This window comes from Grus americana, chromosome 14 (genome assembly GCF_028858705.1).
Source record: "Grus americana isolate bGruAme1 chromosome 14, bGruAme1.mat, whole genome shotgun sequence".
NCBI lineage: Eukaryota > Metazoa > Chordata > Aves > Gruiformes > Gruidae > Grus > Grus americana.
Window position 1 is genome coordinate 1,839,680 of NC_072865.1, and position 24,445 is coordinate 1,864,124.

Below are 24,445 nucleotides of genomic sequence, written 5' to 3' on the forward strand. Positions count from 1 at the left end.
CTGCAGCTGGCTACTGAAACCACATGCTTGCTTGCCTTTGGGCTAGAGCCTTTGCACATGACAGTGTATTCTAACAAAATCCTTACTCTGAGGGTTAACCTTTTTCACTTGGTAAATGACAAAACGAGAGTGTGTGCCGGCCTCCAGAGGGAGCTGGGGAGACAAGGTAATATTAGCTAATCTAACTAAATCCATCTTTAGTTGCAGAAATATATAAAGCTAAATATTACTGATTTTAGCAATGATAAGCTAATAAAAAAAAAGAAACTGTTTTTCATTTTCTGTTAATGTATTTGTCACATTTCACTTCTCTGTAGACAGTAATATCCACTTGAGAGAGAGCTGTGACTACAGTACCGTCAGATTTGTTTTCATTCCAGCACACAGCACGTATTTACCTCCAGTCTGAGGTGAGGCATCCAAAAAGCAGAGTGTTTTTTTCAGTCAGTGTCAGCCATCGGTGGAGTCTGCTCCGAAAGGCTCCACATGGAGTAATATTGATTGCATCAGAAATGCTCAGAAACTCTTGTAGCTGAACATAACTACAGGGATGGGTTTCAGTTTTATTTAAGTAGCAAAATACAGGGGGAAGAAAATCTGTTTTCATGACAGTTGTGATAACAATCCATAATATGAAACAATATAACCTTTCCTGCTAGATTTCGTAAAGCTGTTTTGATTACGATGAGTGGGGTACTGTCACTACTAAGGTCAGCTATGTTTAAACTGTTTTGAATAAGGTGATCTGTACTTTGATTCCTTTTGAAAATATATCCTTCAGCCAGGCATGCTTGCACCAAACAAGCTCATCTGCTCCTTCCCTTGAGAGTTTGAATTAGTCCCACTTTACATTAGTATCAAACCAATGTAACTACAGTTTCTGCTGTTTTTTCCTGCAAACTACTCCTCCTACCTATGCAGCTTTGCATATATCATTTGTTTTCTTTATGTTTTAATTTGCCATCACTTTATTGTCATTATTTATAGAACCTAGAAATTTCCCTAATGGACCATAAGCCCATTTTCCTGTGGGCTGCATAAATAGGGACTAAACTGCCCAGAGAGTTTATAACCTAAATTAGGACAAGAGAAGGGACTTAGCACACAAATGGTTATTTGTATTTGACGGCATCATAGAAGAGGAGAGTTTTAGAGATTTAAAGAAGATTATAAGAGAGCATTGCTGCTGTTTGCGTCAGGGGCAGCATGCAGATTTGTTTGAAAATGGAATGGGTGAACAATGGAAGCTGGCCCCGTGAGAGGGAGCCAGCAGGGTACACTGGTATGTCCTGTACCTCACAGGGGTGCTCTGAGGATGAATATATTCAAACTTATGAACCATTCAAGCACTAGGATAATGATAGTTTTGTAAGGACCTGGCATAGATGCACATAGCAAGGCACACAGCCACAACCGTGACTGCATCTCAAGTATTCTTTGGTGTCTGCGGGATATTGCTGTAATAGGTAGGTAAGATGAAGTGATGATGTGTTTCAGAGAGATGGTGAAACACTGTTTTTCCCACGGTAATTAGGTTTTAGAACCTAAAATAATGCAAAACTTACAAATTATAATTGTCTCGGTTCCTCAGGCAAGGGAAAAGCCTGCATGAGGAGGACATGCCCAAGAGGGCATCTTTCTTTGTTTACGTGGCCACCAAGGTCCCCAAAGCATCAGGATGAGGAAAGATCATTCCCTGGTGGTTGACTCCAGCGAGGAAGCTGAGAAGAGGAAGGAGATGAACTTTGTGGTGTACCTGGCAGCAAGGAGTGCTCAGAAGAGAAATACCCCCTCCAGGGGTGTTTCCCCCTTTCTCTGTACCTGAAGACAACCGGAGCCTGAGCTGCCCTCGGTTAGTGGTGTGGGTGCTGGCTGGCTCAGGGGGCTGCGGCAAGACGGGTCACTCCCCCTTGGCTTTCAAAATTGCCATCTGTGGCCTCTCTCTGCCTTAGCTAAAAAAGACTGTCTTCTACTATATCCTTGTAGAGCTAAGGGGACTGGGCAAATACTGTGGATTTATCCAGTGGCATAATAATATTTTGTTTTATTCCTCTGCCAAGGGAACAGTTGTGAGTCAACCAAAAAGAAAAAACCTCTGCCTCTGCCTGCTTCTCTAAGGCATCCGTGTCTGAAGTACTGGATTCCCACTATACAAAAATTGTGTTATACTGGTGCTTAAGGTATATCATAGCTGTACTTCCACTGCTCACAGTAGGTATCTGTTCTTTGTTGCTAAAAGATCTAGCTATAGATGATCCAATACTCAATTCTTCTACATAGAGTTTCTAGATTTATGAAAATAAATTCTAGATTTATAGAAGTATCACTTTACTGAACATTTTAATATCTCGTGCATTCTATATTTGATTAGGATATTCTGACCAAAAGTGAAACCTTATCTCTGGTTTATCGTACTATTTATAGGTCAATAAAAATAAATAACTCTTTCAAGTCTTTCAAAATACTAGCTGATAGATGAAACAGCTCTGTCTGAGTATGGAGTTTGCTGTACCAAAACACAGCAATAAAGATAAACATGACGGTTTCTTCAAGGATGCAGAGGAAGGTAGTGCCAAGCCGGAATTGTGGTACATTTCCAAGCTCTTGCTCCCATTCCTTTGGGCATGTCGTCTTCCTGTTATCTTACATGGCGTCGCCATAAACTGACCGTGTAATAACGCCGAGGAGAAGTGACCTTGTCAATGCTTTGTACAACTGGAATTAATAACCGCTCTTGACAGGGTAATCAGTTAGTTGGTTCATTTAGTACATGAGTTTAGTGGCTTAACAGCCAGCAGCGTGAGAAAAGTTTTCCTTTGTCCTGTTGTGAAAACAAAAGATGAGCAAAGAGCAACCCAGCAGCCTCCCTCAGCCACTGAAAATGAGCCCAGGTTTTCCTTTGCTGCTAGGCTGCTGGTGGCCGTTTGGATACTGGTGCGGTATCTTTGTCAAAGCTCTTCAGTTTTACTGGCGTGAGGGTACGTGCTTCTGGAGTGCTTTCTTAGAGCTCCTTTTTATCAAGAGTTTAGTTTACAACTCATTCACACGTTACTTTTCATCATCCATGTGATGATTGGGGAAGAATGTAGATACTCGATGCTAAAGTATGGCACTCATAATTTTACCTACTAAGCAAATATCACGTGGAAAACTAGTAGGTTTCTCCTTGTTGTAATCAGATATTCTTTAAAAAAATAATGAGAGCTCATTCTCTGAAAAGAAACAAGAGCTGCAGAAAAGAGCTACCGTAGGTAGCAGAGCAAGGTTCCTGGAGGGGCCCTTCAGCAGAGGGACGACTCCGTTTACGTTATTTCTAGGCTGCATAGCATCCAATAGGCACATAGCAAAAATAGAAAAGTTAAGGTTTTGGTATGCACTGTCTGCAAAGAGCGAAATCTGTGACAACTTATTTCACGTAGGTCTTTGAAAAGCTTTCACACAGGGAAAGTTCTGTGCACAGCTACAAATATGACTGCCCATGTGGAACCTGGATGAGATAGTCCTTTAATATAGTTAATTTTTTATTGAAATAAAGCTTCTGAAGTTAATGAACAGAACTGTCATTTGCGCATGCTCTTTCTGTTACAGGGAGGCGCTACGCACGCACCCATAACTGTGGCTTTCGGGTCAAGTTTCAGAACACATTTAATCCGGTCTGAGGGCTACTGCCATCAGGGCTGGGGTTTGCCTTTTCCTCCTTGATTTTGGCCTTTCCCTTGTGTTGGAATACTTTTCACCTGGTCTGTGAGCTGAATGCCTTACTCCCCAGCTGTACCCTCTATATAAAGTTGTGGGGCAGCCCAGGGTGTGGTTTTGTTGAGGAGGGGGGGTTGGAGACAGTGATTTGTTGCTTTTGAGAGCATCTAATAGTGTAGTTTAGATGTAATGTGAAATTATATAGTATTATAGTCAGGTACATTTTGGATACTAAGGGTATCTAGAAAGATTCAGTGACAAAATGTAAATGAGTAGATAGAACCTAGTTGGATTTTTTGTTTGGGGTTATTGGGGTTTTTTTTTCTTCTCCTCTTCATAAACAGGCAGGCAGGATTGCAGGAGTTATCTCCCTTCCCTTTTTTCAGAAGGGAGAAAGAAAATATTGGATCAAACTATTTTAAACACTAGGAAGCTAGGGTTGTATGTTGGATATTCTTCTTCTTGCCTTGGTGTGCTGGTGTGGAAAGCTGAGTTTGCTAAGCTTCTCATTACCACTTCAGCTTTCCTGGTGTTTCTTCCTGCCTGGCAAGCTCTTCTTTACAGGCTGGAGAGCAAAGCAAGCCCTGAAGAATACAAATTGTGAAAAATGGAGAGCCTGCTGCTGTTACCCCAAACCTCACCTCGGGCAGCGTACAGGGCAGGTAGATTGCTGTATACCAGATGTGAGGTTTGTTTGGGTTTTTTTCCCCAAAATTGTTTCTAAATGAAATAACAGTTCTGGCCATTCTTGCAGCATCTCTGCCGTAGGGTTCAGTTGTGGCTGCAAGGTAGGAGTCCAGAAACTGTTTTTCATTTTGTTAGGATCTTGTTTAGTGTGCACTACTATCAGATATGGTTAAGATGCAAGTCCTTATGTGACCCTTAGTGAGAAAACCACTAAATTATAATTTAGCTGCTTAAAATTGCAGGAAAATAAATTCTAGAATTATATTCTTTTTCGGTCTCTCCGTTCTCACGTTCTGTATGTGCATACGCTCCTGGTGTGGAGCTGCACGTTAGGTTTGCAGTTGGACTCGATCTCACGGGTCATTTCCAACCTCTGTGATTCTGCCCTGTGAGCCCTTGGCTGGAGCGAAATCTCGACCGTTCCAGTGATTTGGGGGGGTTGGGGGGGGCGGTTTGCCTCCCTTTGCAGAAGGAGATGTGGCTCAGAGAAACGCTTCTCCCGTGACGCCAGAGGTCCAGGTTCATCACCCTGACGCCACCTCCGTGCCTCCCCCGGGCAGGGCAGGGACCTCCCCCGGCACCTTCCAGGCTACAAGTAGCTCCGGCAGCGGCGAGCCCGGGAGAGTTTGCTCCGTGTCCGAGCCCGGGAGAAATGCCCTGCCTTGCCCTGCCTGCCTGCCGGTGCGGGCAGCGCTGCCTGCCGCAGCTGCCCGGGGCAGCGTAGCGGGGTCCAGGTAAGCCCGTGCCGGGAGGGGATGCTCGGGGCGGCCGGGTCCCTGCGGAGCTGGCAGAGGAGGCCACAGCCCGATGTGACGAATGCTGGCGGTGATGAGCCGTGTTCGTAAATTACACTGATTGCTTCTAATTACTGTGAGCGTGTGCGCCCACGTGGAAAGGGTCCGGCTCTGCGGGGGTGTTGGGGGGGGGGGGGGGGCCTCAGGAATGCAGGAGGGGGAGGAGGGGAGCGAAGCCATTGAGAGTTCAGTGAGCCCTTGGGATGTTTGGAAAGCTCACAAAGCCGCGTTTTCCCCGCCCTTGGTGTTTGAATTACCCGAGAAGGTCGTGCTGCCGATGCGGTGCAGCCCCCGTCTCCTGGTGTGAAGTCACGGGTGGAAGTGGGGGGGGTTGGCCGTGTCTCTCGGTGTGTAAGTGCTAACCGCGGTAGGGACACGCTGCCAGGCAGAGCACTGTCCTCTGCTAACACCAGAGGAGTTCTTAACAATGACTTTACCGACCCTGATGTTATTTCAGTGGTCGTAGCTCAGAATATGTGGGATTCCAGTACTAAAGCGGGTTCGAGGTGTAACGACGTGGCTTACTTGTGCCGTCTTCAGCAGGAGGGTTTTTAATCTTTCTATTAATTTAAAGACCTGAGCTACATAATTATTTCCTGCAGAAATCACAGGGGCAGTAATTGCCTGGACCCTTCTTTTCCTGTTGTGCAGAGACCTGTTAATAGGATTCTTCTCAGAAAGAAAGGTCTCCTTAGCAGCATTTAATGTCAAGAATGAAGCAGTGTCAGGTAGAAGCCGAATGTATTTCAGTGAAGAAGTGTATTCTAAAGAATTCCAAACTTAACTCTAGAGTGTTCAGTGTTTTGCAAAATGTTTGTGAAGTGATGCATTTAAAAAGTAGAAACATCTCCAAATGGTATGCACTTAAGTGTGAACATTAATGAGAAAATATTAAGGTTAAAACTTGAAAAACAATGTGAATGTGCATTTAGAAAACAGAAATCCAGGTTGAATAACTAGGGGAGGGGACAGAAGAGTATTTTCAAGTGTGTGTGGGAGGGAATCACATAATATTTTCCAGCCATTTACAAATGGTGAGAGAACATGCAAATGTATTTATTTATGAATTTGCCCCAGAGGGGTTTTGTACGCTCTGGTACTCTCTTGTTTGGCCTTATTTAGTGCTAAGGTGCAAGTCCAGGCCTGCGAGGGGCCAGATCCGTGCTGACAGGGCTGTGCAGGGCTGCCGGGGTCCCGCTGGCCGCACGCATGGTGCAGGGTGAGCTGTGGGAATGGGAAACCTCATCCCAGCATCCAGCGGAAGGACCGTCAGGAGGTGGCTGGAGCTCCCGCCCGGACAGCCGTGTGCTGCCAGGTGCTCGTACCTCCAGCTCTGACACACTCATTTCCTCATGCTGACTTTGCCCAAGATTTTCATCTGAGAATTTGCATTCTGGGTGTTTGCTTTGCCCAGAACTTTGGGAAAACGTGGACAAACTGAATCCTATATTTCTAAGAAGAAGCTGTCCTGGTTTCGGCAGGGATAGAGTTAATTTTATCCCTAGCAGGGGGTATGGTGCTGTGGTTTGGATTGAGGATGAGAATAATGTTGATAACACACGAATATTTTAGTTGTTGCCAAGCAGTTGAGGACTTCTCAGCCTCTCATACTGCCCTGCCAACGAGTAGGCTGGGGGTGCCCAAGGAGCTGGGAGGGGGCACGGCCAGGACAGCTGACCTCGCTGCCCAAAGGGATGTTCCATACCGTACGGCGTCATGCTCCGTATGTAACTGGGGGGTGCCCGGGAGGTGGCACGGCTCAGGAACTGGCCGAGCATCAGCTCCAGGTGGTGAGAAATTGCACTGTGCATCACCTGTTTTGTATGTGCTTTTATTATTAATAATTATTAGTATTATTCCCTTCCTTTTCTGTCCTATTAAACTGTTTTTGTCTCACCTCGTGAGTTTTACCTTTTTTTTTTTTCCCTAATTCTCTCCCCCATCCCGCTGTTGGGGAGGACAGTGAGTGAACAGCTGTGGGGTTGTTTTAGCTGACTGCCAGGTTAAACCACGACAGAAGCTTAGGGAGAAAAATGTCTTGCCTGTTTTCAGTACTTCTGACCTGTCACTGAACAACTTTGTTTCCCACGCTTTGGAGAAAGGAACTAAATTTTGTTTTGCATGAATTTGCATGAGGGATGCGCTTTTTGTTGTTCCCTCTGAAAATCTTCCCAAGTCTGGCCAATTAACAAATCTCTGAAAAATAGACACGCTTTGATTTTTTTTGTAGTAACTTAAATGTCTGAGGATTCTGTCCTCAACATACTGGAATCTCCAAGAGCTTCCAGTTTGGAGCTCAGAGCTGGCGCTGGCTGAGCCCGCTGTGCTGACCGGGCAGGAGACTCACTGCCTTAACCCGGTGAAAATGGATTTGTAAAATAATTGAAGGGTGGGGCTGACACAGAAGTGGAATAGGAGTTCTGTGAGGGTTCTTTTAACCTAATTTCATATGTGTAGAATTTTAATACAGAGTGAACAAAAAGCAAAGGGAAGAGGGGGAAAAAGAACTAATCATAGTTAGGTCCTCTTTGTTTATAATGTTTGCCTCATCTTAGTTATTCAAATGAAGTTTTAATTTCTTCAGAAGTTATTTACAAAGGAAAAACTGCGTTAGAAATTTCATTGATGCCAAATCTGAATATATCTCGTGAACTTTATTCTTTGAAAAATTCCCTCTGATTTCTGTTACCTGGGTTTTCATCTCTTTGGTCTTGCGCTGTCGGCTCAGTGTTTCTGCAGGTGTCGTGCAGAATATTCTGGAGCTCCAAATTTCCACTAGCTTGCGCTGGAAGCGTTGGCCGAGCGCAGGGCAGAGCAGACCGCGGTGCCCAGGGCTGACTCCAGCAGCACTGGGCTCCCCTGGGTGCCACCCTGCTGCCTTTCGGCACAGCTTTTCCCCCCCCCCCTTTTTTTTTTCCAGTGTACCATTTGCACACTCAAACAAGAGAGGGCAAACGTAAACTTTCTTTAAACAAGGGATGTATTTATCTCAAGGGTATGCAAAAGATTAATTGCTTTGGATATTTCCTGCCCATTTGTTTGGGTCTGATTCAAAGCAATAAAATCAATGTAAAGGTGCCATTTACTTCAGCGGGACTTGAAAAAACTTTTTAAAGGATAGCAACAGAACTTATCATTACGTCAAATTATGTACATCTTTAAGAGTGAATAAATGTACTTAAATATTGCATAAGCAATCTGACAAGCGCATTTTCTGGTGACCTAGAAGATCCTTCACTATCAAGAGGGTGATGATTTTATGGCTCAAAGTGGTTTTAGTTTTTGGTGTTGAATGATGCTGGGTGCTAAGGCGTGAGAATGAACATCTGACAGCGTGACGGGAAGTGAAATCAGTTGCACCGACACTGAGGAGGATGCTCCTGCTGATTCGGGGGGTTCCTGTTCCGGTGGCTGTACGAGGTGCACGAAGCCAGAATGGGAACCAGATGTTTAGGAAATGATGCCCCAGTACAACCCTGTGCATCAGCCCAAATGACAGACAATTTACATTTTTTGCTCTGTGTGCGTGCAGGGGTGTAGACTATGTGTCTCAATAGGATGTATGATTTTTTCATATGCAAATTAACAGAGTGCCTGTACTTGCTCTCTCAGAAATGCATCGTTCTATAAATACGAGCGGGGCTGCCTTCCTGCCGGAGCAGCGGTGAGTTCAGGGCGGTGTTGGGGTCAGGGTAAAGCACGTGCTGCTTCTGTGTCAGAGCTGCGTTAGGAGACCTGCGTCGTTAGCGGGGGGATCTACCGCGAGCCTTTTGCTGTCCCCAAAGACTTGGCGTGTCTGACGCTGGAAGCACTCACAGAACAATGAGGGATGAAAGAAAGCGGTCTGAGAAGCCGTGTTCCTATACAGTAGTTTGGAAGTATTCGAAGTGGTTGAGCTTGGACAATCTTCATACAATGAATGAAGTGCAGAAAATGTGCAAAGTGAGTGGACGTAAATAATCAAATGAACGGATCGCAGGGAACTGTAAGTTAACGGACTGTTTCAAAACGTGGACTTGTCAACAACGGACAAGGTCAACTCAAAGTTAAGCCAACCAGACGCTGTCTCCTTCCTCTCTATTCTTCCACCTTACCCTCTTCTGACAGGCATTTTATTTGCCTTTTTTCCCATTTTCTGTGACGTGACCAGCTTCCACCAGCCCTCAGATAAACACAGTCCTGCGGCTGCTTTAACCAGGCCGTTAAATATCCCGGAGCGAAGTCTGTCAGCCTCGGGCAGTCTGAGGAGGAGCTGTACCTTCTTCGGCTGTCGAAGCTGTGAGGTCTTGGACTGCGGTGATAGTTTTCGGTAATGCCCAGCTCGGTTTTGGCCTTTTGAACAAAGACTCCAACCTACGTAGCAAGAATGCTGTTCCTCTCATTGAGCCAAGAGTACTTAATACTGCCCTTATGTGTATGAGTTTAATTTCATTTTGTATCTTGGGCTTTCGGATTTTGTCCGTTTCTCTTTGCCCGAACGGCCCCGTTCTCCTGGCTCCTGCTGCAGCTCCTCTTGTCACTCGCTTACTTCCACACCCCAATCTCTTCGCCAAACCAGTCCAAACTCCCCCAGTTTCCCGTCTGATCTTTGTCTTCCTCTTCATCCTCCTCCAAATCAGCACTTCTGGTTTTTGGGAAGTTTTTTTGGTGTCCCCCAGTTAATTTCCTTTGCTGGCTCCTATTTCAAGCCTCCTTGCTAGGACAACCTTATCCATCGTTTTCCCTACCAGTCCAACCTCAACACGCTTTTACTCTGCTACGTTCCACCCGATTCTAACTCTTCTCCGAATGTGGCAATTCCTTTGCTCCACCTGACCGTGACCCAAGCAGCGCAGAACAGAGCGATGCTCTGGTTTCACTAGCTGTGGGTGATGCTGCGCTTCCAAAAGAAATTCCAAGAATAACCCTGGAAGCTGCGGATTGACTGCATGGAAATGTTAATACGTCGAGCCTCTACTGAAATTATGCAAAGCGATTGTTCAGGGATTTAAATTCGGTCCCAAATTTAGATTACTTGGCTTTCACAGATAAATCAAACCCAAGTACTTGGTGCAATAGCTGTTCCTTGCCAGGTTTTTAGTCTGAACTCTACTTTGTTTCATAAAGGATTGTCAGAATATTTTTAACCTTAAGAAGACAATGTATTACCCTGTGACTTGTTCTTAAACAGCTGGGACACTTCAGCTGACAATTAAAAAAACCCCAAACAAACGACCCAAACCCCATAAACGTATCTCCAGCTGGAACATCCCAGTCAAATGGATAAACATTTGTCACAAGAAGTCCCTACAGCAGGAAACGTGAAGCAATGCCGATACGCGTAGGACCTTTCTAGAATACACAAACCTATTTATTTTTCATCCTGAGTGTGAAATGACATCTCTTGTCTTTGGGAGTTTATTCTTGGTGCAGCATTCCATGTGTGGAGCTATAAAAGATTATTTCTTGGATCGTGGACTTTTCTGCACCTGTCCCTGTTGCTATACAGGCTTCAACAACAGGGAAGGAATGTGATCAGAATTTGAAAATAATCTTTTTGCTATTCATCTGTCCAGGAGTAATTATGCCTTGGGCTGTCCACTGAGCCTGTATGTAATAAAATTTCAGTCCTGGTTTGAAGCAAATGTTTCTCATTAATTTTTTAAATATAAATCAGCAAGGCTTTTGGTTTTGTTTTCTGAAAAAAGTTACTAATATAAAATTACAAATAAGCATTTATTTTAAAATTCTCAACAAACTTTCCATGAGTTGTAAAACAAATGGTTTAGATAGTAAACATACTCTTTGAGCTGGGTTTTGTGATAATCTTAGAGCCTGTAAAATGTGAAGGTTTGACCCAGGGGTTTGTCGTACCCCTGTGACTAATCACTGTAACGCTAATCTCTGGGGTTTTACTGTTCTTTGAAATGGTCGCATCACGTTGCATATTTATTGCTAAAGTGGAGTTGTCCGGTATCTAAAATATCACAAGCCATTTTTACGGGACCGTTTGTTGAACACTCAAGACTGCCTCGACTTCACACCATGTAGTGCGGAATTGCAGGCAGCAGCGATGTAAAGCTGCTTGTATGTAACTGGCACCGTCAGCGTTGTCCTGAGACGTGACCGATGTCTCAGTTCTCCAGACTGCCCCATTCTGCTCTTCACCCAGTCAAACCTTTCAAGGGAACAGTATTCCCAGTACCGCAAGGTCTGATTTAGGAGATTTACACAAGTCCTAGACCGTGGTGCCCACCCCGCTTCGGCGTGCTCAAAGCAGCGGCGATGTGATGCCCCAGGATCTCGCAGGGCTGAAATCCTCCGCTCCCTCGCGTGCTGACCGTGAGTCTCACGCAGTAACAGCTTGGCTCGTCTCAGGAATGTTTCGTGGAGGCAGAAAGGAGTTTGTCCGTGCCGATTCCCCACGACGGCCGTACGCGCGTATTCCACATTGCTGAGAGATTTCTGTGTTCAAGGATCCTTCCAGCTGAAGATCGGATGAGCTCATACGATTTGTATTTTTGTCTAATCCCGGCGTAGCGTGGTCCTTCTGCTTGTGGCAAGTGTGCGGTTTGCGCCTGTCCCGGCCTCCCTCCGTTTATTCCTTCCCCTGTCCCTGCTGCTGAAGACCATTTGCAGAACAAGCTCTGAGACAATCGAATTGTAAGATCATAGGGGTAGGAGCGCTGTCCTCGTGGTGACCGCTGCTTTAGCTACGTCTGGGGCTGCTAGGAGACCTCAGCAGGAGTTAACCGCCCGAGAAAGTATCCCGCTCTCAGATGCATTTTGCAGCCCTTGCGGGCTCCGTGCTGTTCCGTTACGCTGCTGACCGTATCCGCGGTTTGGTGGTTCTTTGATGGTTTTACATATCCCACATACCTTGAAATGAAATGTTTAATTTTGGGTGGAATTGGAACTTTTTACTTGGCAGAAAACAAAAAATTGTACTTTGAAGTTTTTTGTAGAAAAGCTGAAAAAGTGATTTGGATGTGAACTGAAGCAACTTAACTGATTCAGTTCTCAAACTGAAAATATCTATGATGGGACAACGCCAGAAAGCTGTTCCTGGCAGACCTCGGCTGGCAAGGTTCACAGCTCTGACGCTTCAACCGGTGTGAAATTTTGAGTTTCTAGTCCCAATCTCATGAGAATTCCCTACAAACTCTTGACTGAAATAAGTTGTGTAACTGGAGAATTTGACTTTCTCCGTAAGCAGCATCCGTTCCTCGGGAAGCTCAGCTGCCGTTTCTGCCCCGCGGTGTTCTCCAGCGAGGGCTGAGCCGTCCCATGTGTCGGATGCAGAACCATAACTGGGCTTAAGGACCCGAGACCATCACCAGAACCCACCTCTGGAAACGCACCCACGAAGCTTGCCTGTGGCACGACGATCTAACACGGGAAATCTGGTCTGGTCGATAGAGCAGGCAACTGGGAAATAGAATTCTTCTTCTCTTCCCACTTTTGCCGTTAACTTACTGCATGAACGTGGCTAAATCGCTGCATAGCTCCAAATCTGTCCATTGAATATCTTCCGTCAGCTCTACGTCTGAGAAGTGTTGAGTTCAGAGCACCTTTTTATATTTTTTTTTTTATATATTGCAAGTAATTTTGCCTAAATTACATAAAACAGACTGGTAAAACAAGAAAGATTTGATCATATTAAATAAAAAAGAAACCCTTTCCTGGTTCGTGGGGTTTGTTAGTGAATTGTCAGTCATTAGATGAGGATCACAGAATTTCACGTTGCGTACCTAGGAAAATTGCTTCTTTTAATATAGAAAATCAGATTTAAAAAGCAGAGACCAGTTGTGGCGTCCTGTATATCCACTTATAGGTATTTCCAGAACAGAGGCCTTCTGTGCTTCCTGTTTTCTGTTAATAACTTCTTATAACTTTAGCACATGAAAAACATCTTGAAACTTGTTCCTGAGGTTTTTTTTCCGTAGTGAAAACTCTCACAAAAAGCTGTCGTGAAATTTCCATTGTGCATAGCTTGCAGAATTAGGTCCTTATTAGCAGAAAGGGTTCATAGAAAAGAAAATGTATGCTTCCTAAAATAGTAATCTTAAATGTAAAATGGCTTTGTATATTATTCTGTCATCCTAATGCCTTCCGAAGCTCAGGGAGACTCCAGAATTTAAATTATTAACTGGCATTTCCAGACTACTGGCCAAATGAATGCTTGCCAAATGTGAAGTTATGTGATTAATGAGCCAGGTCTGCCTGGAGAACTCCGAAACTCTTTTTTAGTGTTTGATTATTAGAATAATATTGCTTTTACTTGTGAAAATACGTGCTCAAGTTGCGCTGTGAGACAGGCAGATTTTTTCAGAAGCTACATTTAAGAGCCATTAGTTCAGATCCTGCTGGGTTTATACATTTACAAGCTCCACTGCAGTAAACAAAAGCGTATGAGAAAGAAATACCTGTTATCAGTCATCGTTCTGAACTGTACTTACTGCCCAGACCTTCACGTTCTTTATCTCTGTTGACCCCGTGTAATTTTTGCCTGAGAACCCCCGCGCGCTGCTGGACCGAGCTGCTGGCAGAGCCCGCGGCTTCCTTTGCCGCACGCTGGTTTATCCGGGAGCTCTGCCCCGCTCCGTACCTGGAACTTGATCGCGTAACGCTCCTTTTCTTCATGCCATCCAATGGCCACGTTATTTATTTAGCCTGCCCGTAACAAAGGCACCATTGTAGTCGAGCGTTGGGAGGGAAAGCGGAGAGCCCGTAACTGGATCAATGCAGCGCCGGGAGCCCTGGCCGCTCGTTTGGGTTGAAGCGCAGCAGAGGAGCACTACCCGATGGCAAAAGCAGGCAGCAGCCCACGGTGTCCCTCTCCTCCTTCTTCTCTCACGTTTTACAAGGCTTAAAAGATAAACAAATGTGTCACCGTCTCCCTGGGGGCTGTTTATGAGCATCCTGTGCTGCTCTTAACACTTAGCTACAGGTGTGATTCCTGAACCCTTCTTTTCGTGTAGCGACGAGTCTCATTTCAATTCTAGTTTTATAATTATCTGTGAAAAAAGAAAGCGTACATCTTCTGACGAGCGACACGTTGCTGAACCAGAATGCCCCGTTTGTTTTTGGAATGCCCTTTCATTTAACCCCGACAAAGAAAGAGTTCTGCCATTGATTCGGGGGGAATCGGACTCAGGCTCAAAGCGGATTTCTCTGGGTCTGTTTGCTGGCCGACGCCGGACACGCGCTCGTATCTCGGGTACCGCACGCCCACTGCCATTAGCTGGGGCCGTGGCAGGACGGAGGGACAGGCCCTAATGCTTTCCGTGCCTGGCACCCAGACCCTTTTTTATATCAGGGGACGCTCGGTGCAGCGCTGAGAGCGTGAGGTGACTTGGGATGAACGTCTGTGGCGCGGCCCCAGGTGCCGGGACGGCGCGGTGCTGCTGGAACGTGGGCATCGTGCCCGGCAGCCTCCTCTCCTCGTTCACCCAATTCCTCTGTGAACTCCTTCAGCTCAATAAACTGTCAGAAAACGGGATAAAACCCCAGAACAGCTCCGGCCAGGTTAGCAAACCGAACCAGCTCAGCCGGGTCTGGGCTGGGGCAGCAGGGATGGGGTGAGGGCAGCATCTCCCCTTTCAGCACCAACATTGACTCAGCTGCGTTTCCACTGACACGGCTCCAGCAGATTCCACGCTGGGGCCCAGGGATCACTGGTGATCTATGAGCCGCACAAAATGAAGTTCAGCTGGTTTGAGAAACAATATTAAACAGGAAAATTAAACCCACTTATCCAGGCTGGCACAGCCCCTTGGTTCAGACACTAAAATGCCCCGCTGTTGTGTGACACGGCGCGTGGCATTCCCGAAAGATTTTTCTGTGGGTTCAAAGAGCTCAGACTCTGGTGGCAGAGGATTTAAATGTGCTTACAACGTGGTTTCAGCTGGAAACCTTGTTTGGCTAAATATTGTTTTATTTTTCTAATGAGGCTTTCAAATACGATTTGACTGTTCTCACTTAAGGATCTACAATTATGTATTTTATCAGGGACAAATCCTGTAACCTTACTCGGTCAAAACTCCCAGGGAGGATTGATGTGAGTAAAAGCGTGGCTGTGCTATCTGGCAGCAGTACCAATTTAAGGAAATTCTTGGCAAGAGCAGAGCTGCTTGTTTCTGCTCCGCAGTGCCGCAGAAAACCCTGCTCCGTGCAACTGCTTGTGTTGCTGTGAATTGGGAACCCAGCTTCAAAAGGAGCGTGAGCAAAGGGAACTTCTGTAACCTGCTCTGGCTGCAGGACGTTTTGTGTCAGCCCAGGGACCGGAGGAACGCGGGGACCTTTGATCCACGGTACGTCGGGTACGACTTAGAACAATAGTGCTGGCTTTGTGGTACCTTTCTTCTGTAAACCATTACCAAACAATTAACGAACTAATAGGAAATGCTAAAAAATATTGATTGTCTGCCGCAATGTCATGCGGAAGGATTAACTCCTGTAGGAATTATTGGATTCTAGTGAAAAAAACAGTGATTCCGTGTCTGCAATAACACTGTCTCAGTCCTCTGCCCCGCTAGCTAGTTTGGTTACTAGGTAGGGCAGCCACATCTGTGATGTCTGGGATTGATGAGATCTCTCAGGAATATTATTTATTTTGTCTATTAGGCTGCTGTTACTTGGATGGGTTTGGCGGGTAAACCCCAGGATTTTTATTTTTACTTTCTATCTGTGCCACCATTGACCTAGTTTGTGAAGCCAGTAACTCTGAGCAGCCATCTGCATCCCAGCTGACGCCAAGTAATGAAAATACCACGGAAAGGTAATAGCCCGCTGGGCGATGGGAGGGTTTTATGGGCAGCATTTGCTGTTTGTGTTGCTTCCCCTTTGGATTTCGCTTTCCAACTCCCAGTAAAAAAGGCCGGGAAGGCAGAGAGATGCGAGGGGGCTCCGCTCAGCCCTGCCCGCAGCTCGTTCCCACCGAGGCAGCTCTGGCTTTCCCTCTGTCCTGCTGCCCGCAGGGGCTCACCCGCGTAACCAGGGACCGATCGGGTGGATTCGGGGCTGTCACAGCCACGAGAAATTATTTTAACCTTGTGTTTATTCTGTAAATGTTTTCGTGGTGCTGGTACGGCACAGTTAGAGCTGAAAGGGCAGCGGCAGAACGCGAGATGCTGGTGAGCAGATTATCTCCCGTGGTGGCTGTTGATCGCTGATGTTTGCTGCGTTTTAGCCGGTTCCAGGTCCTTGCCTTCAGGAGCTGCACACAAGTGCAGAACGCGTCCTAGCGATTAAGCAGAGGATCTGTAAAGCAGCATTAACAGGCAAGTTTGGGCCCGTAATCCTGATTATTGCTTTTCTACTTCCAAGCGATTTTGTGCAGTGACTGTGGCGGTGTTCAGAAGCGACAGGCGTACTGATGGCAACTACTGCCGTCTTTATCGTGAGTATTAGGAGATTTTGTGCATCTCTGAAAGCATTAGCTGTAAAAATTCAAAGATTCCCTGCAAGTCCTAGCTCTCAATTAAGAAATCCACCGTGTATATCAATGTTTCTGGTTGTGAAGAAGACTTTGAAAACATAATGTAAATGCACTCTAAATATTTAGGAACCCAAGGACAAAAAATGAACCTCAGCTCTGTTGTTTTTACAAAATCCTGTGGTTGTTTTTACTCTTGGCCCTGTTTGTTATTGTTACCATGTAAGTTTATAGATAACAAACCTCAGCATGCGTTCTCATGACTCGTAGATCTCCCGAGAATACTTTAGTTACTCCCTGGTGATGGGGAGCGAACGGCTGGCGTGCTCGTGGCTGCTGCGAGAGGAAGGTTTCTGCCTCGGTGCTGTCGTGTTCTGACTCTAATGTGGTGTCGCGTTTTTAATTGCCAGGAGCAGCTGTAAATCCTCTCTTTCGGGGTCTCTCCATCACGTCTCGTTCAGTCGTTGTTAGTCATTAGAGATATTACTGCATCTAGGGCAGGGCTGCGGGTAACCCCCGTCTCTCAGGACTGCGCCGTGCCCCTCAGCAGCTGCGCTGGGCTCGAGCCCGAGGACTCAGCAAAGGGCAATTGGTGAGCCCGAATCTACAGCGCTTCATCCAAAGGCAGCGGGAAGGTTTCGTTGTTAATGCTTGTAAAACATGGGTTTCCTGTGGCCGCTGGGGCCGTAAGGAGCTCTAGCCCTACTCACTATTATTAGCCCTGCTCTCTGTTGTTATTAGCCCTGCTCACTATTAGCCGTGCCCAGGGTTTTGCACACTTGTGGTTTCAGGAGACGAGCGTGGCTGCACAGCCCTCCCCGGTCGTAACACAGCTGGATCCAGCCTCGGAACAATTTGCCTTTGTGAGATACGAATCATTAGAGCTGTGGACCATATATAATGTTTAATAACTTCCTTACAAGGCTGACTGGTTTATAATATAGGAGGAGCATTTGGAGGCCTGTGATTTATATTTGGAATAATTTTATAATTGGTGAACGCTGTTACTGTGTGCAAAGGACCGCGTGTTATCGCGAGTTACTGGTGACGCTTCTGCTGGTTTAGAGCTCCAGGTTACGCCACACTGTGCTGACAGGGCCGTTTTCCTCAGGCTTTGCGCTGTTTTGCAAAGTTTCAAGTGATTTTCTCCGAGCCGCTGCTGACACTCTGCACCCTCAGAGGCTTTCAGCGCCCTCAGGTAGGGAGGGAAGCTCCGTTTGTTGCTGGGAGTCTCGCAGTTTTTAATGGATTTATCCTGACAAGTGTGGCAAGAAGAGTGTTGTTTGTCCATTTACGTACAAGAGACGCTTCACTTAAGGGCCCTTGACCTTCAGTGCCTGTACAGTTCTTGTCCAGAGCGGTCAGGAGACAGAACTTGTGTCTGGAAAAGTCTGGACACTAAACCTTGATGTGTTCAAATGGCTTAAAAAAAAAAAAAAAAAAAAAAAAATCTTATCCTAATACAAAGGCCAAACCTTGCAAAGATCTGTGGCAAGTCTCGGCGTTAAGCCGAACTCCCCGAAGTTTATAGCCTCGCTGTTGAGCTCGGCTCAGTCCCGCTGGGCCCGGGGGGGCCGGAGTTAGAGCATCTCTGGGGCGGAGGGTGGAAGAATGGTGACTTAGGCTTTCGGTATTTTCTCGTGTTTGAACCTTTATTGTTCATGTAGGACTAAGGTCGGCTTTCTGTCTGCAGCGCTTCAACAAACCGGTCATCTTGACGTACCTGCACAAAACTTACCGTTACAAAAAACCGGCACAAAACCTCCGTGCGGAGGAGGCAGGACCAGCGTCGCCAGCTCCGGCCCCAAACGAGAGCTTTGCTCCTGGCCTGGCAGGAGGAGCTGCTCGGGTTTGTCTTTTCCTTCCAAGCTGGCATCGTGCAGCACAAGATTTTTTATTTTTTTTTTCTTCTCGTTTCTCGGCCCATTGGAAACGGTCCCCTCATGCCCTGTTGCAGAACACTTGATCAGATACCGAGTCACTGCTTTGTGAAAACAGTATTTAATGCGGTGACTAAACACCGAGTTAGTTACTGAGTAACTTCCCGGGAGCCTTCTCTATACCTGGGAGTTACTGATCACATTATGTGCTGGTGAAAAAAAATAAGCCATAGGGATGGCCTGTTTGCGTACAGGATTTTGAAGAGGAACCCGGAGGGTTGCTCGCAGAAAAACCTCAAACATGGGTTAAACGAATCACCAGTGAGCGGTTTTCCAGAGGCTCCTGTATTCTCCTCCTGCACAGGAGATGTGGAGTCGAGATTTTCCCAACAAAACGATCCCTGTCCTCGTAAACCAGGGACAGGTTCTGCACTCTCTGCGGTGGCTTTGGCACCGCCCGGCTGGAGAGCGCGGTGGAGCCAGGCAAAATCCAAAGGCTGAATCTGTGACCCACTGAACAATAGTTTGCTCCTTGCCACCACGGAAAAACTGAACGTAGCCACCAGCGAGCGGATTATTTTTGTAGGAAAGCATGGAAGGAATCCCCAGTTTTCCCTTGAGGGACAATACATCAGAACAAATCAGAGAGCTGTTGCCTGCATGGCATTATCCCGTTGGCAGCTTAGTTTGAGGAAAAAAATAGTGGCATAAAATCGGCTTATTTTTTAAGCCCAGCTGGAAACTAGCGGGAATTCGTCTCAACGGATAAGGATATTATAAAATGTTGTATCAAGCTCCATCACATATATTTGGAGGCAGGAAAGAATTTATTGTGGAGGCTCGAGTTGATTCAGAGTTGCAGAAATTAGATGAAAGCCTCGATCTGTGTCTCTTCTGTGCTGTTTTGTGAACGAAACTCTTAAAAAAAAAAACCCCAACCCCAAAACCCCCAAGCCCCACCAAAAACCCTGCAGCGTATAAAACATAGCTTCGGTGTTTCCTTGAACTGTATTCGCTTTCATTGTAGAACCCTTTGTCTCTCCCTCTCTGAAAGCAGTACCTAACTTTGTAAGAAAATCAGATCTAACCTTGCTGTTGGATTAAATCTGACTACTTTCAGTTGGATTTAACTGGCTTTTGTCTAGGAGCGCTTCTCAGCTGCCCCAGAGCGAGGGCTCTTGGCCGGTGCGCTACGACCCCGGGCTGGGGACAGACGGGACAAGGTGCGGCGGGGAGAAGGATGCTGCTCTGGCGATGCCATCCGGAGGGATGCAGAGGAGGGCAGTGTGCTGCGTCCCGGGGGGCGAGGGCCTCGCCTGCTCGCTCCGCCGTGGCCTCGGCAGCATCTTCATGGAATTTTTCGGTTGTGCCCACGCAGGAGTCATGGTCGCTGCCCAGCGACTGGGCAGAAAAAGCACCATCGTTAATAATTGACTGGTGAGATAATGAAATAGCCGAGCCCGCTGTTTGCTTTTCTTCCTTTCCACCGCCACTGTAACGCTGTGCGCGGCGGAATGCAATAAACCAAAGGGCAGTTTCCACCGGCGAGGCGGAGGGTTTGTGTGTGAAAGGCACTCGTGCAGGTTTGACGCCGGCGCTGTGCGCGGAGCCACCCGCTGCCTCCGAGACGTCCTGGCCGCGTGGCGGGGCCAGGTGAGATCGGGGAAATTGCCTCCGACGTGTGCGAGTTGCACTGAAAACACTTCAGGGTCTGATGTTCAGAAGTTCTTTTCCACTGACTTTCAGACCTTTTCTGCGGACGTAGCTGGAACGTGGAACCGAAGCATTAGCTTTTGTTTTCTAAAGAGAAAAGTGGAGATAGAACGTTTACGTTAGCTATACTTACTGTGAACGTGCCTTCGGGTCTCTAGAGGTAACTAAACCAAACATCGTTTCAGTGTGTGTGTATTTTAGACGGCTGAATCTGGTACATAATGTCTCTCTAATTCAAGAGGTGCTGTGATGCCTGTCTGTATATTTGCTTTGTGCAAGATAAGAATGAAAATAACATTCCGGTCACTCCGTGGTGCTCGTATCTTGTTTGCTGTAAAGCTGGTAGGAACAGTGGTTCTGCTGATCCGCGCTCTAAGTAACTGCTCCTTAATCTCCGGATAAGCGCGTGTTTGTGGAGGGAAAGCGATTCGGTGAAGCCCGGGGTGCAGACCCGAGGGGCCGCAGTGTCCGTGTCCGTACTACGCTGTGGATGGCCTCGCTAGTCTCTCCTTACAAGCAGATTGTCTTTCGTCCCAGCAGCCGGAGGATGCCGCACAGGTCCTCGGACCTCACGGGGCTTAACGCAGAGTCCGTACGGTGTTATGCGGTTCGGGTGCTTGCGGGGATCGCGGCAGCAGCTTGCAGGCGGTTTGCAGGGCTTGGCGGAACAGGAGGTGCGGGGTCCGTGCTCAGCACCACCTCTGCAGGGCGGGGAGGGCAGAGCCGCGGGCTGCGCAGGAAGAGGACGGTTAGAGCCGTATCGCCATGCCAGAGCGCATCCCGACCCAGGCGTCACCCACTCGGAGTGGCACGAGAAGGGAGCGCAACGTCGGGAAACGAAGCGTCGCGGTTTGGGCGTCCTGTCCGTCCCTTCTGCCCGCCAAGGACTGACTCGGCTCTCGGGTTTCTTCGGAGCATCCGCTGCCAAAGTCCATCTGCTCCCGTCCGGGGGCCGTTTCTGTAACAGGCAGCAGGAAAACAGAGGAAGGAGCAGGATAGTCTTGGGAAATATTAAAACCACGTTTTGAAACGTTTAACCTAGGGTTGAAAGCAGCCTTAGGCACACGCGATTACTTGAGGCAGCCTGGACTTCAGGGCTTGTCCTCTGTATCTTCGTGTGAAAGATGACATTTTTATAGGGAAATGTGTGAAAGTAACCACGTAATTGAACAAGGGCAGAACTGAATTTATATCAGAAAATTACTCTTTAAAATGTAAATTATAACGCGTAAGGGACCAGCCTCCCATGGACACGGACGGTCTGCATCACCTCTGGTATGACCATCAGCCCAGTACAAACACAGGAGCTCTGCTCTATCCGTGGGCGTGCAGATTAGGTATTTTGTTGCAGAATAAATAAAATCTCAGTCCATGTTAAATAGATGAGGTAAGAGGTCTGGCAGTTAGACATTTTTACACAGAAAATAGTTACCTTGGTACAAACGCACTTACCGATCCTCCAGCGTGGGCACGTTGAAGTGGCGAGGCTGCTGATGAAACGCAGGTTAGAGGTGACCGACTGCGGAACTGGAAGGGGAAGTTTCTGTAGAACGGGTTAAGAGTAAAAGCCATAGCTGAAAAAACTCACACCGTTCCTTTGGGTAGGGACTAGGTGCTACGAGGCGTTACGGACAGGGAATCGCTCCGTCTCTCGTTTGTACGCTCACCAGGCGATCCTCTAAATGAAACCTCAGTTCTCTCGGGATAACTCGCCTGTTGTCAGAGGAGGAATGCCTGCCCTGGCGTTAGCTGCTTCGTTACCGTCTCTCGTCATTGCTCTAAGCACTGCCTTTTCCCAGAACGAAATACATCTCATTTTCCCCAACCTTTTTCCTCCAGCACCCCCTCTCAGGTTTGCAGCGCGTCTGAATGCTGTTTGCAGTCCGGGTGTTAAATCTCTGCCCCTCATTCCGAGCGACTTGCACCCCTCCGTTAAACCGGCACTAATAGGACTCTCAGCTGTGTCCAGATTGGTTTTAACTGCCACTGCGGTTTCTCATGGTTTGTTACGGAACCCAGCGATGATAATGTTTAGTGAGATTAAGAATAAATGCTTATAAATCCTGCCCAAATGAAAGATATGGGAAAATACTCGAATGCAATACCTGCCAGAGGAATGGGCCAGGCTAATATATTGTGTCTTGTATATATTTGGTGGGTTTCCCTTATTCCGGTGGAACGTTCCGCAGTAACTGGATATTACGTTACTGTCTCCCTCAGCCCAAAGGCAGGCATGATTATGTTTAACATCTGGATGAATTAGACTGAAAGCAGACCTCCTTGGGAAAGGAATAGTTTCTGTTTCTTATGTCAAAATAAGAAAGTTAAAGAGCTAATGGCTTTTAAAATACAAAATTAATTAATATGAATTCATAATCCTCAATTTGTATGTAAGAAAATGGAAGTGCTAATGTTGTTTGCTAGTTACATTTTAGACTGGCAATGTGCTGTGACAGAGTGGAAAAGTTAGAAGCTTTATTGAGGGTAGTAAGTTATTTTAAAAAAATACGTTGTAGTAAGGAGAAGTGCTTAGGAGGCAAGAGTGCCGGGTTCTGTTCCCATCGCAGGACTTTAAACCGATTTTGTGGTAAGGCAAATACGACTACTGGTAGTGACAGCGTATGATTAAGGTTTGTAAGATAAACTCTGAGGTACAAGGAGGTTGTTGTGGTGTATGAAGCCCCCTTGCCACATCTCTGCTTTCTTTCTCTCCTTGTCTGTTTTTCTCACGTGCTCAGTCTCCTCCTGGCCAGTGTTTGGTGTTACGAAGTTTTCCAATTAGCGCAAGCTGATGACTCTGCTCTCCTGTTCTGGGGGAGAATCTGGGCGAGCCAGCTTGGCCGTGCCGTCCCTCCGCTCTGGGAAGATCCAGTAGGATCCTCTGCCCAACGTTTTCGGTGTAGGTAATGCCTAGATGGGAATGACCTTGGGAATATAGCAACGGGACCGGGAGTGTTTCGGTGTCGTTCATGAAGTTCAGAGCATGTGCTCTAAAGCTCCTCAAGTTCAGCAGAAACCTTCTCATTACATTTAAGGAGCAGAGAATGAATTGTTTAATCCGTCTTTATTACATCTAAAGGCCACAATCCAAACATACACACACATATACACATAAATAATATATACGGTCCCACTTGATTAAGCGCGAACTGGACGCTGTCCCTTGCCTGCTCCGGTGCCTCCGGATCCATCTGGTGTAAAGCTGGAGCCGCAGCAGCAATGTTTGTCCTCATGGCAGTTTTGTCTGTGGAAAACGTAATTACAGCGCAGAGAAATTGGAGTCCGTGGGGTTTTTTTTCTGTCTGCAGTTACAGAGCCATCCGTTACGCTTCTGAGAATAGTTTTATGTTATAACAGCAGAAAGCCTATAGAGCTGCCAGAAAACCACTATTCTTCAAAAGATAAGGTGACTTTATGGCACTTCCCAGCCAGCCAACTCTCACTCATAATTTGAGAGCGAGTTAGCTCTCCCAGAGCTCTAACAAAGCCCGGGAAAGGCAAATTCGATCCATAGAACGCTGTGAATGCATTTGGCTGGGGATGTGTGGCAATTGCTGGAGCTGTCTGTTATAAGCACTTGGCTTTTTCTAATTACAGGCTGTTAATAATGGACATATTTCTAAAACTGTCATGCATGGAGTACTACCAACTCTTAGTTATTCTGGAGTCACACCACGTGTCTGTGGAAGGCGATGTTGAACTAGCAGCCCCGTTTTCACCTATTTTGTGGCCAGTTTCTTCTCTTGTGGGCTCGACTTGATGCCTAAGCTGCGGGAAGCGTGGTGCAGTCAGTAGTAGGTCAGGGGGACTATGAGAATTTTATTTTTCTCTGAAGTTTCTTGGACAGCCTTGCTGGCAAGCAGTCAACAAGGTAGAAATGAGAAACCATCTTCTGAGGCTGCTCTTACCACTGATCCATGAGCTCATGCTGCAGCTTGCCCTGTTCCTGGAAATCAAATCTCTTTTTCCTTGCTATCTGTTAAAATACGATGGTTTATCCATGGGGGGAAAGCAGTGCTCTGACTCTGATCTCTTTGGGATTTCTTGCCTCTCTATTTGTCCTGAGTCAAGTTGGGGGGTGGAAAGTAGTTTTCTGTCCTTGAAGAGAAGCTTCTTCCTAAACTTGTTGGGAGAGGTTGGAGACCAATGAAGACTTTTTACTTTGAATTTTCTTCTGGGTACTGGATAATATATACTAATTCTAAAGACAGGTTTTTTCTCTTTCTGACATTTTGAGTTCTTTAGAGTCTGTAATTCTT

The 24,445-nt window shown here is 46.6% G+C and overlaps 1 protein-coding gene across 13 annotated transcripts in view; it reads left to right on the forward strand.

Annotated features, from left to right (window-relative positions):
• Positions 1-4,990: 4,990 nt before the first annotated feature.
• The window catches only part of SHROOM1 (shroom family member 1), a 38,715-nt gene continuing 19,260 nt past the window's right edge, over positions 4,991-24,445 (forward strand). For 5 of the 13 annotated variants that reach the window (XM_054841684.1, XM_054841680.1, XM_054841689.1 and 2 more), the window contains exon 1: positions 19,984-20,346. The gene's annotated coding sequence lies outside the window, so the exon portion shown is untranslated. Of the gene's footprint in view, positions 5,118-15,243; positions 15,470-15,863; positions 15,937-19,908; positions 20,347-20,598; positions 20,745-24,445 lie in introns of those variants that run through there. The other 8 variants (XM_054841681.1, XM_054841693.1, XM_054841687.1 and 5 more) reach the window with 7 other exon arrangements.